This window comes from Halichoerus grypus, chromosome 7, assembly GCF_964656455.1.
Source record: "Halichoerus grypus chromosome 7, mHalGry1.hap1.1, whole genome shotgun sequence".
Lineage (NCBI taxonomy): Eukaryota > Metazoa > Chordata > Mammalia > Carnivora > Phocidae > Halichoerus > Halichoerus grypus.
Window position 1 is genome coordinate 39,042,005 of NC_135718.1, and position 15,969 is coordinate 39,057,973.

The 15,969-nt window shown below is 46.6% G+C and overlaps 1 long non-coding RNA gene across 2 annotated transcripts in view; it reads left to right on the forward strand.

Moving 5' to 3' along the window:
- Positions 1 to 15,969, forward strand: part of LOC144382560 (uncharacterized) — a 36,977-nt gene that overhangs the window by 19,639 nt on the left and 1,369 nt on the right. Inside the window, exons 3-4 of one of the 2 annotated variants that reach the window (XR_013449711.1) lie at positions 441 to 1,285; positions 2,198 to 2,363. This is a non-coding gene — a long non-coding RNA (uncharacterized LOC144382560). Of the gene's footprint in view, positions 1 to 440; positions 2,364 to 15,969 lie in introns of both variants that reach the window. The other variant, XR_013449710.1, reaches the window with a different exon arrangement.

Consider the following 15,969-nt stretch of genomic DNA (forward strand, 5'->3'; position numbering starts at 1 on the left):
CACATAAAATATTATCAGGTAGTGGTAAATGCTATGAATAAAAAGCAGTGTGGGTGGGTATAGGGATGGGATAACTGGGTGATGGGCATTAAGAAGGGCACGTGATGTGATGAGCACTGGGTGTTATATGCAACTGATGAATCATTGAACACTACATCAGAAACTAATGTTAGCTAATTGAATTTCAATTAAAAGAAAAAAGAAATGCAAAAATCAGTGTGGAAGAAAGGAGAGGTTGCAAGCAGAGGACTATTCTGAGCTATGGCCTGCAGTGAGGGAGTAAGCCTCTGAATATCTGGGGGAAGAGCATTCTAGAAAGAGCCTAAGTACGAAATCCAGGGGTGAGAGTTTTCTTCCTGGGCCAGCACTATGTCCACCATTCCTATTGTCTTTGAAATCTGTGCTGAGTGCAGCATGCATTTATCATCACATTCGTCCAGTTCCCTCTTACAGTAAGAACAAAATTAATAAAGGGAAACCTAACTAAAATGGAGCCAGGAGACCAGAAGGGGGAGCTCTCCAGCCCTACCACTCTGCATCAATTACTGGAAAAACTGTCACTTCAGACCCCAGCAGAATTGTCAACAGGAAAGAATCATCAGTTATAAGCACCAACGGGAGAAATGTACATTACATCTCTTCAGCAGCAAAGCCAATGAGAAACCGTCATCACCCTGTACTCTTGCTTTACTCCAATGGACTTTCCTTCAAAACAACCCCTCCCAACATCCTCTTCCTTCTCCAGCAAATAACATTCCTTTCCTTTGTTGGACTAGCCTATGGTTTTTGCCATAGCTTGCTTGTCCCACGTTGCAGTTCTCTGCTATTCTTGAATAAACTCATTTTTGCTGCTAAAATAACTGTTTTATTTTTAAGGTCATCAAAAATGTATTTGTTATACATAGGTATCTGTCAAAATTGAAATAAAGTGAAATAGATTAGAGGCGATATCCATTTCAAGAAAAATGAGAGAAAGCAAATTTGCTTGGGGAAGTGGTCTTTTCTTCGCTTGTTACGTCACCTGTCTGGCTCCTGTAAACGTTTGAGCTTGCCACCCCAATAGAGAGCTGACTCCCTCATTTGCCAAAGAGGATCTGAGACTATAACAGCACTCCAATCAGGAGTTAAGGGTTAAACTGCTTCAAGCTTCTGTGCTCCCAGCTTGCTGACCTAAGCTCCCTTCTTGCTGACCTAAGTCTCTTTGTCTATAGCAGAACTAACCTACTTTCCTTGAGATTTGCAGGCCACTGGCCTTGAGGAGTGAAGGCCCAGACTTTTCCAGAAGGTAAGCCCTGACCACCATCTAAAACACGTGCCACTGATGCTGGCCAGTCTGTTCAGGGTCATGTCCACATATGACTAATTGCCAGGGCACTGCTTCTCCTGCATGGAGACCCCTACCTCCCCTTCCCCATTTCCAGTGCCATTCTCTGCCTAGTAACAAGACCTGGGGAGGGTGGGCGTCTTGCCTAGGTCTCACATGGATTTAGCAGTACACTCCTTTTTACCTTCCCCACCATGGCAAAGATTAGTAACTATGTGTGACAAGCATTTATTTTCGTAGTGAACACCTATTAAAGGAGGGTGGTTTGAAAAATAAAAATGAAAACAGGTGGGCTGTGTCCTAAGTTATTAGGCTGGTTAGCCTCAGTTGGAATTCCCTAATGCCAAAGGTCATGGGAGGTTCACACACATTGTCAAGAGAGGAGGATGGGAGAGAAGGAGGGCAGTGGACAGCCTGGCCTGAAGGCCCCATCCAGGTGGCAGTGCCGTCCTGGTGCTCCAGCTCCATGGTGCTTTCGTTCTTTTCACTTGAATCCGGCTGTTGCAGGTCCTTCGGGTACATGCGTGTGGGGTGCAGCGTCAGACTATAGAGAGAGCACAGGCTCTGAGTCAGCAGGCCTGGGTTCAAATGCTGCCTCTTTCTACCACCAGGAGACCCTAGAAAGATTTCTTCGTCCTTCTAAACCTCAATTATCCCGCCAATAAAATGGGAGTGAAAATGCCTGTTTTGCAGGGTTGCAATGAAAACTCGGGAGGCGGTACATGCAGGCAGTTGTAAGAGGCCTGATGTGTTGGTTCCACTCTACTCCTACCTCTGTCCTGAGGGGATTCTGGACAGCACTAGTCACAAGGAGACTGCGAAGGCTGCTGGTGACTTTCTTCTCTCGTGCTGGTGGCCACATTTGCTTTGCAGGTGCTCTTTGACAAGAGACCATCAGGGCTGGTGATGCCGGTGCGCAGCCTTTCAGATGTGCTGGAGGATAAAAGGCCCTGCCCTGAGTCCCTGGAGTGCCTCCACACACCATGCAGACAGAATATCTCGGCCCCTCCACACCTGAGCAGACCTGGAAACGGAAAAGGTAACACCTGGCACAGCAGGGTCCCCCACACAGACTGCTGGCAACTGTACTCGTGGCTCAGTGGTTGAGTCACGCTGATTGTTCAACATTTTGAATAGCACCCCAGAAAGAAGGAACAGGCTACCTGTCACCAAAGCCTTATTGTCACCACCTTATCTTCAGAAGAAGGCAAGGACCAACTTCGCAAAGGGGGCTGTCAGGAAGGCAGTGGCTTCCAGGGTCTTTGTATAGTTGCTCTAAACTGTAAACACACGATCCTTGACTAAATAGCCTTTAATCCACTTGACAAACAAGAGTTCTGAGGCTCCCAGGGAATGCCTGGGGCACCCCTCTGTCTGGAACAAAGCCTGGTTTTGTTTCTCCGTAATCCCAGACCTGTTTGCTGTAGCACCACCTCTTTGCTTCAGCGTTTTATCTGTTGTTTTCACCCTCCTCTGATAAGCTTTCTAATTGCCTTACAGGGGAAAAGAAAAAGACCATTTGCCAGCAGTCTTTTTGGGCTCCTTAGCGTCGAACATTCTTCTGACACCAGCCCACAGTAGACATGGCTCATGGCGTTTAGTGTTGCTGGGTGGCCCCAGAACCCCACAGCTGTGGCAGTTCTTGCTGTTCTTCTAGTGGCTTCACAGTCCCACTGTGAGGTTCCCTTGACACTGCAGAATCTCTGTCCCCCTGCCGCCCTTGCCCGGTGTAGAGAGGGGTTCACCCTTCCCAATGCTGTGCGACAGCCTCTGTTGCATCTTTGGGCACGTGGAAGTGAATTTGTCTTATTGTCCTGTAGAAGTAAATGGAAATACTTATTTTGCATAAATTAATACACGGACTAGGGTCGGCCTCCATCTTTCTGGTTTCTGGAGAGTGAAAACTGTAAGGCCTGACAGTCTCAGATCCTAAATACAGAAGCCTCTTCACCTCTGGACTGAACACTTGAAACCAAAACATGTCCTTTTGCCGATGCTCATTTGAGTCCATTTTTCTAACACAGATGACAAGATCCTCACTAGTGCAGAAATTGGTCTTGCCAATGGGGTATCGCCGCAGACTCTAAAATCAAACAATGACGGGGTTGGGTGGCCCTTCAGAGCGGATTGTTCTTTCCTGGCTGGAAACTTGACAATTCTCATATACTGGATATTTTTCCGTCTGCCCTTTCAGGCCCACCTGTCATGAGGGAGGCAGGAGGAAGCCCCTGGGAAGATGTGTAGGGGTGAATGGGATCCGGATGGCGCCTCTGGTAGAGCCAGGGAGCTGGAGGGAGAGCTGATGGAATAGACGGGTGGGGCGGTTCTCATCTCCCTTCTCTGTGAGATAAGAAGCAAGATTATCTTCTGGGTGTCAAGGAGGCACAGGTGGATGGCAGGTTTAAGAGAAGTGATAACAATCTGGGAGGGCTCTAGAAAAGGATGGGAGAGTGACTGACAGGAAACAAGTACTCGATTTGGAGACTGGTGGAGAGGGGGCTCCACCAATCCTAGGAACCCAACCCTGATGAGGCATCAGTCCGAAGGAGGGCCGGCTGGCTGTGTGTGGCTCTCTGAATGCTGAGCAGCTCTGTGGGGGCAGAGCTGGGGCAGGGGGCTTGCGGGCTGATGGACAGGCAGGGATAGTGTGGGCACAGTGGAAGACGGGGTGCTGAGGAGCTCATGCTCTAGCTGACATCCTATTGGAGTCCACCCTCCTTTCCATGGCAAACTGCAGTCAGTGAGGTAGCAGCTCTTCCCACAGTAGCCCAAATTCCCAGAAACAGCAACTGAGAAGATAGGAGGACACCTGAGGTACAGGGGGGAATGTGCCATGACCACTCTTATCTGGCTTTATGGGCTCCATGAGAAATTGTCCATAGGAACAATGTCCATTAGGAAGATTCCATTTCAAAGCCTGGCTTGTAAAGGCCATCTTAAAACAGTCTTTAGGTTTTAGGTGGTGAGAGAGGACAGCATGTTCTCTCCCATTGCCACCTGATCAATCAAATGTCAGCAAGACAGCCTCTGCTAGCAAAACAGTGTTTCCTATTCCAAAGACAGCTCTTCCCAAGAGATTAAAAATTAGACCAATAGTTGTCCACTAGAAAACTCCTGAACATTCTTTGTCATAATTATAGCAGGGAATAGAAAACCTAGTTTATAGAGTGTTTTATGTTCACTCTTTGCCATCTGTTACTTCCCGAGTCTTCACAATAGCCCTGGGAGGTAAGCAGGCTCATCCCACTATTTCTATACTTCAGTTGATGATGTGAGGTGCACCCACCCTCATTCTTCCTCCCTCCTTTGCCCTGCTCCCTGAGACTATAGTCATTTCCCTCTGACAGTGTATGGAACTCTACGATTTACTAGCTAGTCACTGGATTTTCCCCCAGTCTCAGGCCTTGCTCATTGCTGCTTAAAAGCCATAATAGAGTTTATTACAATAAACGTTTTAAAGGCTCACTTGTAAAATGGACTTGGCAAAAAGAATAGATACACATAAAGGGCCAAGCAGTGTTTTTTCTGTATCATCTGTCTCCCATGGGAGGGAGGAATCTATGTTAATTAAGTTAAAAGACCAACCACCTATCAATTTAGCAAACGTGAATCCCCCTGGGTTACAGTAAGGGAAGTTGTATTTCTGAAAATAAAATAATCCTGGATTGGAACTTGAAAGGAAGGAGTTGCTGTGCAATCAGAAGGCACCGAATGGGCACTCGATGAATATTTATCAAATCAACGTATCAAGACTCCTGCATGTGCCAATACTTTGCCCACCTTTTCTCAAAGGCCTATCTGTGAACTACAGGGAAGCAATGTTTGGGGATCATCAGGAAAGATGTTTACCCAGTAGATATGACAAGATGTCACATGGTATCTCATAAAATGTGAAATTGAAGCTACTTCTGAGAGGAAATTAGCAAGTAAAAACCTACATGTACTGAGATCATCCATTTATAGAAAGCAGCTGCTCCGACCTTCCCTTTTCCCCAGAATCACCAGCTACAGACAGACCTCATGACAGAAAGGGTGTGTTCCCAGTGAAGTGTGGCCTCGTGCTTGTGGCTGTGGCACTGCCCTCAGTGTGAAAGCAAATGGTACACCACAGAGACAAAATCCAGCAGAGCATTGCCAACACTTCCCAGAGTAGAGGAGGCTTGGGCCACCAGACTCCGGGGCGGGGGGGGGGGGGGGGGTGGGGGGGGTGGAGGGATGCAGCAAGCTGCTGTTGCTTGGCGTTACCTGCCTCTATAAAAAATGATGACATCATGGGCGCCTGGGTGGCTCAGTCGTTAAGCATCTGCCTTCGGCTCAGGTCATGATCCCAGGGTCCTGGGATCGAGCCCCACATTGGGCTCCCTGCTCCGCGGGGAGCCTGCTTCTCCCTCTCCTACTCCCCCTGCTTGTGTTCCCTCTCTTGCTGTGTCTCTCTGTCAAATAAATAAATAAAATCTTTTAAAAATAAAAAATAAATGACATCACCCTTTATCAGGCTCTGGGCTGAATCTTGAGACACAGTCTCTCATTTATTTTTCATGCCAATCTTTTGAGAACTTGGATTAGCACCTACTTCTGTCTTAGCCTGTGCACAAATATTGCTCTGATTCTGCATTCACCCAGCTCCTCAGGCAGCGTTTTCTAAAGGAGGAGACTGTGATCAACAGAGACCATGAGATACAGCCGAGAGTGAATGCTGGGAGCAAGCAGATCAGAGTTCTGATTCAGATACTCTCATTTATGAGCTGTGATAGATAGTGAGAGGGTCTTCCCTTTCCTTATCATTCTCTTTCTTCAAGTGAGAAGACTTGGTGACCTCACAGGGAAAATCTCTTTGCTGCTACAGGGAAGCCTCTCCATACGTGTTCTTCCTTTCCTCATTCCCCTCGTCAGTGCGATGAGGGGAACTTGGTAGGTCGACATTCATCTATGGGTTTCTTGGGAGTTTGGTACAACCCTGTGGATTCACAGATCAGAGCAAGTAGTGGGTTTGTCCATATACTCGGATGCCGAGCATCACGGCCCAGAATGTGGTAGCCACAGCAGGACACTACTCCCCATAAAGACCTGGCTGCCAAGCAAGCCCACTTCCCAGGAGAGTTTCTTCACTTTGTTCTTTTTAACTGTAGCAATATTAAATATATTGGCACAACACTGCCTGTGGCCTTGAAAGTCCATTTCAGAGGAGAGCAATGGAATATTTTCTCTCCCGACAGTTGGAGCTTGGGAGGGCATGGCAAATGTCCTGGGGCCAGCAGTGACTAGAGGAAGAGGCTGGCTTAGAGAGAGGGTCCTGGGGCAAGTGCAGACTGTGTGTGCTCCTTCACAAGCATTTGCATCTGGTGGGGCAGAACATGGAGTGCGAGCTTTGCATCCTGTCAGGGGCAGACTAGTCTGCTTGTAGTTACTCTGTGATAGGCTCTGAGCTCTGTTGAGTCCCAGGGACTGGTCCAAAAAATGAACCAAGTCTCCAGGTTATCAACAAACAGTCTTGTGATAATAATTCTCAGCCCCTATTTGCATGGCACTTTACAGTTTCTATCACCCCTTCCACATGCATGGCTTAATTTAAATCTCACTGCAAGCCTGGTGGTTGTTATCACTGGTCTCAATTTATACAAGAGCGGCAGTGCAACAATGGCTCCCATTTCCAGTGCACATGTTGGGTGTCAGGAACTGTGCTGGACACTTTTTGGTCACTCATTCACTCATTCAACAAGTAGCGCCTACTATGTGCCTGGTACTTCTCTGAGTGTTGAGAATAAAACCATGAGCAAAAGAGTCAAAATGCCTGCCCTAAAGGAGCTGATAGTCTAGCTGAGGGGAGGCAAGCAATGACAAATGAACAGGTAGGTCACTGTGTCTTAGGTAGGTGATGATCTGTGCTTTGTAGAAACCTAAAGCAGGGAAGGTGAGGAAGAAGTAGTGTGTGGGGGCTGGCATGTGGGTGGGATGTTGTATAATTGCTCAGGAAAGGACCTACCGAGAGGGTGACATTTAGGTAAAGGTCTGGAGGTGTCTGCGGCCAGCAAGGAGGGTGAGGGCAGCTGGGACGGAATGCATGGGGGGCCCGTAGGAGACATAAGCCAAGTCACTTTGGGCAAGTGACAGGGCCAGTGTGATATGTCACATGGCCCTCAACTTAACCCTACCCTGTAACATGGTGGAGAAGGCCCAGACAGCCAAGTAGAACAGTGTTAAATGGGAACTGAACAAACCAGAAAGCACATACGAAAATTGATGAAATCAGAATTAAGTCTATAGTTTAGTTATACTATTATACAACTGTACCAATGTCGAGTTTCTGGGTTTTGAAAATGTGCTATGATTATTTAAGATAGTATCACTAGGAGAAGCTGGGTGATGGTACCCAGAAACCCACTGTACTGTTTTTGCAACTGCTTGTGAGTCTTAAATTATTTCAAAAGAAAAAGTTGTTTAAAAAGTGAGAATATGGGGCACCTGGCTGGCTCCGTCAGAAGAGCATGTGTTGGAGCCCCACACTGGGTATAGAATGTAAATAAATAAAACTTTTAAAAAGTGGGAATAGGACTTAAAGGCATGCAAACACAGAAAGAATAGAGCACTAAGAGAAGAAAGCAAGATGCAGAAAGAACAGTGTGTGTAATGCCCTATGAATTGTGTTCCACAAAGCATGCACACACATATGTATGTGCAGACCACTTCCAGCAAGCTTGAATCAGTGGCAGCCATGAGTTCAATCTAGAGGAACAGACAGACTGGGAGACAGGTGGAAGAGAGGCATGTGTGTGTGTGCATCTAAAATACATTTTAAAATAAAGGGAAAAATAAGACCCATTCAGTCTATAAAGATGGAAGTTGAAATAGGAGCAAACATTGAAAATCAATCTGGCAGGTTTGGGTAGAGCTGGCTGCAAGACATCTGGGGAGGGCTGCTCATTTTGTTTTCCTTTCTCCCCACTCCCTGTGAGCAGCCCTCACCCCTGCTCACAACATTCTTTCCCCATCACTCAGGCTCCTGGGGATGGGGGGCAGAGAGTGAGGGGGTGGGAAAGCAGAATCACCTTCCTGCCAGCACCTGATGAGTGGCAGATGAGCTCTTTCTAACCATGGCACTGAGTGATAGGATCTTTCTCCTGCTCTGGAATACCTGCATTAACCCAGGTGCAATTCTACCCCGTGTGGCTGCTCTCTGCCAGGCACTGTGCTGGTCAGTGGGAAGGACATCAACAGGACTGTCTGAGTCACGGAGTTCTCAGCTGTAAACAGCAGAACCTCCTCTAGTTTGTGTGAGCAGGAAAGTAATTTATGAAAGATAACGGGAAACTCACAGGTTTTATGGAAGGCCAGAGATGCAGGCTTGGTTTGTCCGATGGAAACCCCAAACTCCACTGCTGATGGCTCCTGGTAGATCTCACTGTCACTGGTCACAGTCACTGCACACTGGCCTCTAGAAACCCTTGTCCTAGAAGCTGCCTAGCCACCACCCTCATCCCTAGGTAAGTGGTTCCCATGCATCTTCTTTAAGGGAGTCCTGCTCAGTGGGTCTGATTGTGGAACTGAGGTCACATGGTTGTGACCTACATATAATGGGACTCATACCTAGGAAATTCTTCAGACTTTGTGTTTCAAAAGAAACCAAGGGGCTACAAGCCATGAAAAATATGCCCCTGACTTCCAGGAACTTAGAGCTAATGTGGTTTAAACATATGTGGTAAAAGCAGAAGTGTGCAGGAGCCTGTGGTTTCCTTGGTGAGTGGGGAAGCAGGCCTTCAAGGGAGCAGGAGAGTACCCCAAGCAGTGTTGGGGGGTGGTAAGACTGATTTTAGGGCTGGTAGAGGATGGCACCGGAGAGGATCACTGTGGTCAGCTCTGAAGACCCTGGAGAGCCAATTGGTGAAGAGGCCTGAGCTGTCCTCTTTGGGTAGAGGAAAACCCTGGGTGGAATTTGAGGCACTCTAGCAAGCTGTGGAGCAATTAGGGACAAAATGGTGTGGTGGGTTGCATTGTGTTCCCCCAGAATTCATATGTTGAAGTCCTAAGCCCTTGTACCTCAGAATGTGACTCTATTGAAGATAGGGCCTTTATTTTTTTAAGATTTGTTTATTTATTTGAGAGAGAGAGAGTGCGTGCATAGTGGGGGGGAGGGGCAGAGGGAGAGAGAGAACCTCAAGCAGACTCCCCACTAAGCATGGAGCCTGAAGCCCCAAGTCTGAAGCCCAATCTCAGGACTCTGAGATCATGAGCTGAGCCGAAATTAAGAGTCGGAGGCTTAACTGAGCCACCCAGGCACCCCTGGAGATAGGGCCTTTAAAGATGTAATTGTGGGTAAAACAAGGATGAGCCTTAATCCACGTTGACTGGTGTCCTTTTGAGAAGATTAGGAAGCAGATGGGCATAGAGGAAAGACCATGTGAATACTCAGGAGGCTGAAGGCCATCTGCAAACCAAGGAGAGAGCCTCAGAAGGAACAAATCCTGCCGACACCTGGATCTCAGGCTTCTGGCCTCCAGAACTGTGAGAAAATAAATTTCTGTTGTTTAAGCCCCCCAGTCTGGGATATTTTGTTATGGCAGCCTGAGCAAACTCATACAAATGGTAAGTCCTTTAAATATACCATGAGGCTCTGCTTGTTGCTGCCCCTTAAAAGCCATCCTGGGCATCATGGGAGCAAGCAGGGTTTTTTGGAAGATCATTGTTGAACAAAGAGAGGGAAGGCTTGCTTGATGCAGCAGGGAGTAAAGACTTAAGATTCAAGAAGAGTTCTAGGAAGTTCGAGCTGTTCGAGCCCAAGTGGCTTGTCAAGGGAAAACAGGGCTGCCGAGTGCTGCTCTCTCATGCCCTGGAGGCTGGGTTTGGGACATTCCTGCTCTCAGACTCCAAGAGCAGTGCCCTGGCGGCTCTGCTGAGCTGACCCACTGAACTAGTCTCACGCCTTCTTGGAGTCCAGCTTGGCCACCTGGCTGTGGATTGGCATCCATGAGTCATGTGCCTGGCCATCCACAGGATGAAGGCTCAGGAAAGCAGTTCTCCTCTCCTCTGCTCTTTCAAGTCAAGGGCAAAGGAGGGGTGCAGATGGCAAAAGTAAACGTATAATTGGGGTAGAGACCTGATTTATGAACAAGTAAGGCATCTAAAAACATAGTTTCTTGTTGGTAGTCGACCTTCTGTAAACACTGAATGTGTTCTTGGTGAGGTGTCTTTCTGAATAGTGCCAAGTGGGTGGTTGCCCTCTCTTGTATAAGTTTGGTGTGACTTTCCCTGGGTACACAGCCTGTAGATTCCTGCTCATCACCATGGTAGGTAATTGTGATGTAACCTGCCGTATTTCACTTCATGATACATAGTGATCGTTTGCTCATGGCATTTCATATTCTCTTACCTCCTTGGTTTACCAGGTTTTTGTTTGTTCGTTTTGTTTTATTTTTATTTTGTTTTCTTGAATCAGCATGTTCTCAACCAGCCCTATTCTTGGGCATTTGGGTTTGTTTGCTTGTTTTTTTCCATTTTCCCACTGCAGTGAGTATCGTTGAGGAGGAGTGTCTGTCTCCTTCGCTGTGCCATCCTTCTTAGAATCAAGTCCTCCAAGTGAAAAGGTGAAGTCAAATGTTGCAAACAGTTTTAAGAAGTTGGAGATGCACTGTCACATCCCTCTACATAAAAATTGCCATGACAGAAACCATCCTTGTGCATTTTGCTTCCCATACATACCTCTATTTCCCTCTGGGTATTAGACATTAAATAATTATTCTTTTTTTTTTTTTTTTTTTAGATTTTATTTATTTATTTGACAGAGAGAGACACAGCGAGAGAGGGAACACAAGCAGGGTGAGTGGGAGAGGGAGAAGCAGGCCTCCCGGGGAGCAGGGAGCCCGATGTGGGGCTCAATCCCAGGACCCTGGGATCACGACCTGAGCCGAAGGCAGACGCTTAACGACTGAGCCACCCAGGCGCCCCTTAAATAATTATTCTTGCTGTTCACCTCCTCCACCAGGAGAAGCAGACTCCCTGCTGAGCAGGGAACCCAATGCGGGACTTGATCCCACGACCCTGGGATCTTGACCGGAGCTGAAGGCAGACGCTTAACCAACTGAGCCACTCAGGCACCCTACTGCCTCATTTCTATTCTTTAAATTATACATACTCTGAAAAAGCAGCTAAAAATCACCTATCCACAAGGGTTTCTTGAACCTCCTCTGTAATAAAATAGCACACTCTCATTGCTCTGTGACTTGGGACTCACATTTAGCTTTTTCCAGTTTATTTGAAGTATTCTGTGTAGGTCTTCTTTCTTTGCTAGATTACCTGAGGGTAGAAGCTCCACCTTTAAACCAGCTGCCAGAGTCCAGCAGGGATCCTGGTAGAGTTCATTCACTTGGTGATTACCATCTGAATTCATTGGTTCTCCTTCCCAGCCCTGCTTTACATTACATAATGTTCTGGGCAGCCTCTGGGTTTTGGCTGCCTTTGTCACTTTATGCAATGCTCAGTGCCATACCAAATAAGCACACTCCATGTGGTTTATCTAATGGTAGGTCCTGGCTTCTCAATTTGTTATATTATTGCAGCCTGGTAGATGTAACCTGTTGGCAGATGTAGGCCTTTGAATGTACATGAGAGGATTAGTGCAGATATAGAAATGGAGTAAAATGAGGAACTTTAATGTGCCATTTATATAAGATAGTAGTTCTCAACCCTAGCTGTTTGAGAATTTTGTGGAGGGTTTTTGAAACTTAGCAATGCTCAGGCCCCATCCCAGACCAGGTACATCAGACTCTTCGGGGTAGGAGCTGCATACTTAAAAACTTCTTGATCAACTCCTACCTGCAGCCACAGTGGAAAACCGTCAATAATTTCAAAGCAGTACTTCTCAAATTTTAATGTGCATGCCAACCTTCTGGGAATCTTGTTAAAATACAGGTTATGATTCTGTGGGCCTGGGGTGGGAGTGATGTCCAAGATGGCCTCAGGGGGTGCTGAAGCTGCTAGTTCTTCCAGCACACTTGGATCACCGAGGATCTGAAGCAGGGGCTCTCCCCCTTGGTTGAACATTTGAATCACTTGGGGAGTTTTCTAAAAATATGGCAGGCTCAACCCTATGCTCAGAGATTCTGATTTCATTGTTCTGGGGTGGGGCCCAGGCATAAATTTAAAAATACTCAAGATGTTTTACATGTGTATTTGGGGTTCAGAACCAAAGCAAAGAGGAGAAATGAAGCATTTCTCCAGAGAGAATGCCACAGAAAAAACAAAACAAGAAACTTGGCCCCAGGCACCGTTCGGCTCATAACAGCTATCTGATTAAAGAGGATGGCCTTATTTTTTCTTGAAATGTCTGTTCTGAAATAAAATTTGGAAGGATTTAAGCTTGCTGTAAGGAAATGATCAGTGACATGAACTGGACAGTACTGGAATTTAGCTGTGGGTGAACCCAGAAGCACTTTTCTTAGACAACTTTAATATTGATGAGATTGTCCCCTTCTGAGTGAGGAGCAGATGGCAAGGGCTGGCCCGTGTTACATGACTTGGGGACCCCACTGACGCTGCCACAATGCCACATGTATTATTTTAGAGTGCAAGGATCTTGATGGAGTCACACACTTGCCAAATTCCAAGTGGGAGACTAAGGTCTGTGAGGAGTGTCTTTGTGGCCAAGATGGAATTAACTGTTGCTACGAGGAAGTCTCAAGTCAGTAGGGCCAGTCGGGGGATTCAGCTCTGTTGGGCTGCTCTCTGAGGAATACGTACTCCCTTCTTTCAAATTCCCATCCTGAAGGAGGTTTAGTTTTTCAGTGCCATTCCTTTCTTTTTCTTTCTTCCTTCCTTTCTTTCCTTCCTTCCTTCCTTCCTTTTTTTATTGTGGTAAAATATATAAAACATAAAATTTACCATTTTAACCATTTTTAGGTGTAAAATTCAGTGGCATTAAGTACATTCACATTTCTGTGTCACCATCTCCAGAACTTTTTCATCTTCCCAAACTGAAACTCCGTGCTCATTAAACAACCATCTGTTCCGTCCTCCACCCAGTCCCCGGCAACCCCCATTCTACTCTGTCTCTATGAATTTGACAACCTTAGGTACCTCATCTAGGTGCTATCATACAGTATTTGTCCTTTTGTGACTGGCTTATTTCAAGATAATGTCCTCAAGGATCATCCGTGTTATAGCATGTCTCAGAATTTCCTTCCTTTTTGAGGCTGAATAATGTTTCATACATTTGGGGTGCTTCTACCCCAGGCTTATTTCCTTTAAGTAGGTTTGAAACTTGATAAATATTTTATTATTAAATACCTATATCCAGATGGGTTGTACTCAGGATAGGAAATAACACCCAATCATCTGAAGGTATTCTAGAAGTTGGCCAGTATCACTTTAGCCTTAGCTTGTGGCCATTTGCAAGAACAGGAGTGGCTGTGAGCACAGTGGAGGGGGTTGCATGTGAAGGTGCAGAGGATGACCTGTAGTGTGCTTTACACTCTAAACCCTATGTTGCTTCACTGGCTCAGTTTAACTCAAGTCAGCACAAAGTTGTGTAGATGTTTTTGCTGGATTACTGTGGACACCAAAGGTCTAGTGCTTGGGGTGATAAAACAGAGAGTACCCAAATTATGACCCTAATTGTCCTGTTTCCTCAGCAGCTATGTCCATAAGAGCCACTCCCCACACCCCTCCCCACAGTCCACCTGATGTCTTCATGCCAGGCCCGGCCTGTAGCATTTTGCAAGAACAGGAGCTGCTCTGATGACAGAAGCATTGGCATAAATAGCGTTTCCCAAACTTGCCTGATCACAGACACAGCTGGGAAGTTTGATGAAATACACATTTCTGGGGCCCATCCCAGAACCTACTGAATCAGAATCTATAGGGGCGAAGGAATCTGAATTTTAACAAGTGCCTCTGAGAGACTTACGGCACTAGCAGTGAGTGGAGGAATGAGCACTTGACTTAAACACCTGAGTGCTACAGATTTTAAGTGTCTGGAAAATTCCAAATATATGTATTGAGGGTGCCCCATGCTAAGTCTTAATGGAACAGGAAGGATATTGGATTGGGAGACTGGCTGGCTGGCTGGCTGAAGCAGGTTCCCAGGTATTGCCTTGGTTGGGTCACCACATATTACAGCTAAACCTTGGTTTTGTGGTTCCAGAAATCTGACATTGTCTTTCTATAAAGTGTCAGTCAGGCTGTAGGGTGTGATTGTACTGGACCAAGTTAAGGGCTAGTGAAATGTTCCTCTCTGATATGAGTGCATCTCCAAAGAGGCCAAGGCATCCACGTCCCCTGGATTTGGCACTCCCCCACCCTGGTCAGTGCCGCATCATCACAGGTATGTCAGTACAACCCTCTTCAGGGTTCTGTGAATCGAATATAGAAAAGAGTGACGTGAGAAGAGCCCCAATGCTAGAGTCAGAGTAACTGAGTCTGACTCTCCATTCTCTTGTATACCAGCCGTGTGACCCTGATAAGTTTCTTAATCTCTCTGAGTCTCAGTTTACTCACTGTAAAATAGGGATAATCAGGTGAATATGAAAATTAAATGAGATTTTAAATATAAATTAACTCAAATATGTAATGCCTTCTCTCTGCCAGTTCTGTGTCCCCTGAGCCTGGGTCAGTAACTGATATCTAGTCTGGGCTCAAGGTGCCCCTCCCGTCTTTCCTGCCACATTGCCTATCCCGTTTGGCACACTGCTCCACCCAGAGGAAATGTGTGCATTTCTCCCTACTGTTCAGCGCCAACTCCTTTGCCCTGTAATTGTCTCACAGCCTAGCGAGTTTTTCTCACCAGCTTTTTTTTTTTCCTTTGCCATAACAAAATAAAGGATTTGATTACATTTTTCTCTGGGAGAATTTTTTGACCTGTTGCATTTTCTAGGGGACGCTGTCCAGATCTCAAGCTGCCCCACGGCGGTCCAGCCTGAGGTTGGAGGCCCAGGCCCAGACTGCCCTGGTCTCCCCACTGTCCAGGACCCCCACCCCAGGTGCCTGGGAAAATCTTTTTCCATTTATCATTATGGTTTTTACTCTTTGGGGAGAGTATTGAAATGTCCTCTTTTGTTAAAATAAGTCAAGGGACACCTTTTGGAAGGAAACATTATCACAAAGAGCCCTGGAGATAGCTGCTTCTGTGTACACTTTGGGGAGGGGCAGTTTAAATCTGGGGTTTCTGGAGGGCGATGAGCCCTAAAATGGTTTGCACCATTGAATGTGTGGGTGGATTATCCCAGGGAGATGGTCCCTATGTAACAGCACTCCAACTGGTCTTAAGGGTTGACTTGCTTCAAGCTTAGGCACTGCTTGCTTGCCGACCTAAGCCCCTTGGCTTGTAGCAGAACTAACCTACTTTCCTTGAGATTTTGCAGACCACTGACTGGCCTTGAGGAGTGACGGCCCAGACTTTCCCAGGAGATAAGTCCTGACCACATTTGAAAACAGCTGCCACTGGGGCGCCTGCGGGGCTCAGTCCGTTAAGCGGCTACCTTCGGCTCGGGTCATGATCCCAGGATCCTGGGATTGAGCCCCGCATCGGGCTCCCTGCTCGGCGGAGAGCCTGCTTCTCCCTCTCCCTCTGTCTGCCGCTCTGCCTACTTACGCTCTCTCTCTATCTCTGTTAAATAAATAAATAAATAAATAATCTTAAAAAAAACCCAAAACAGCTG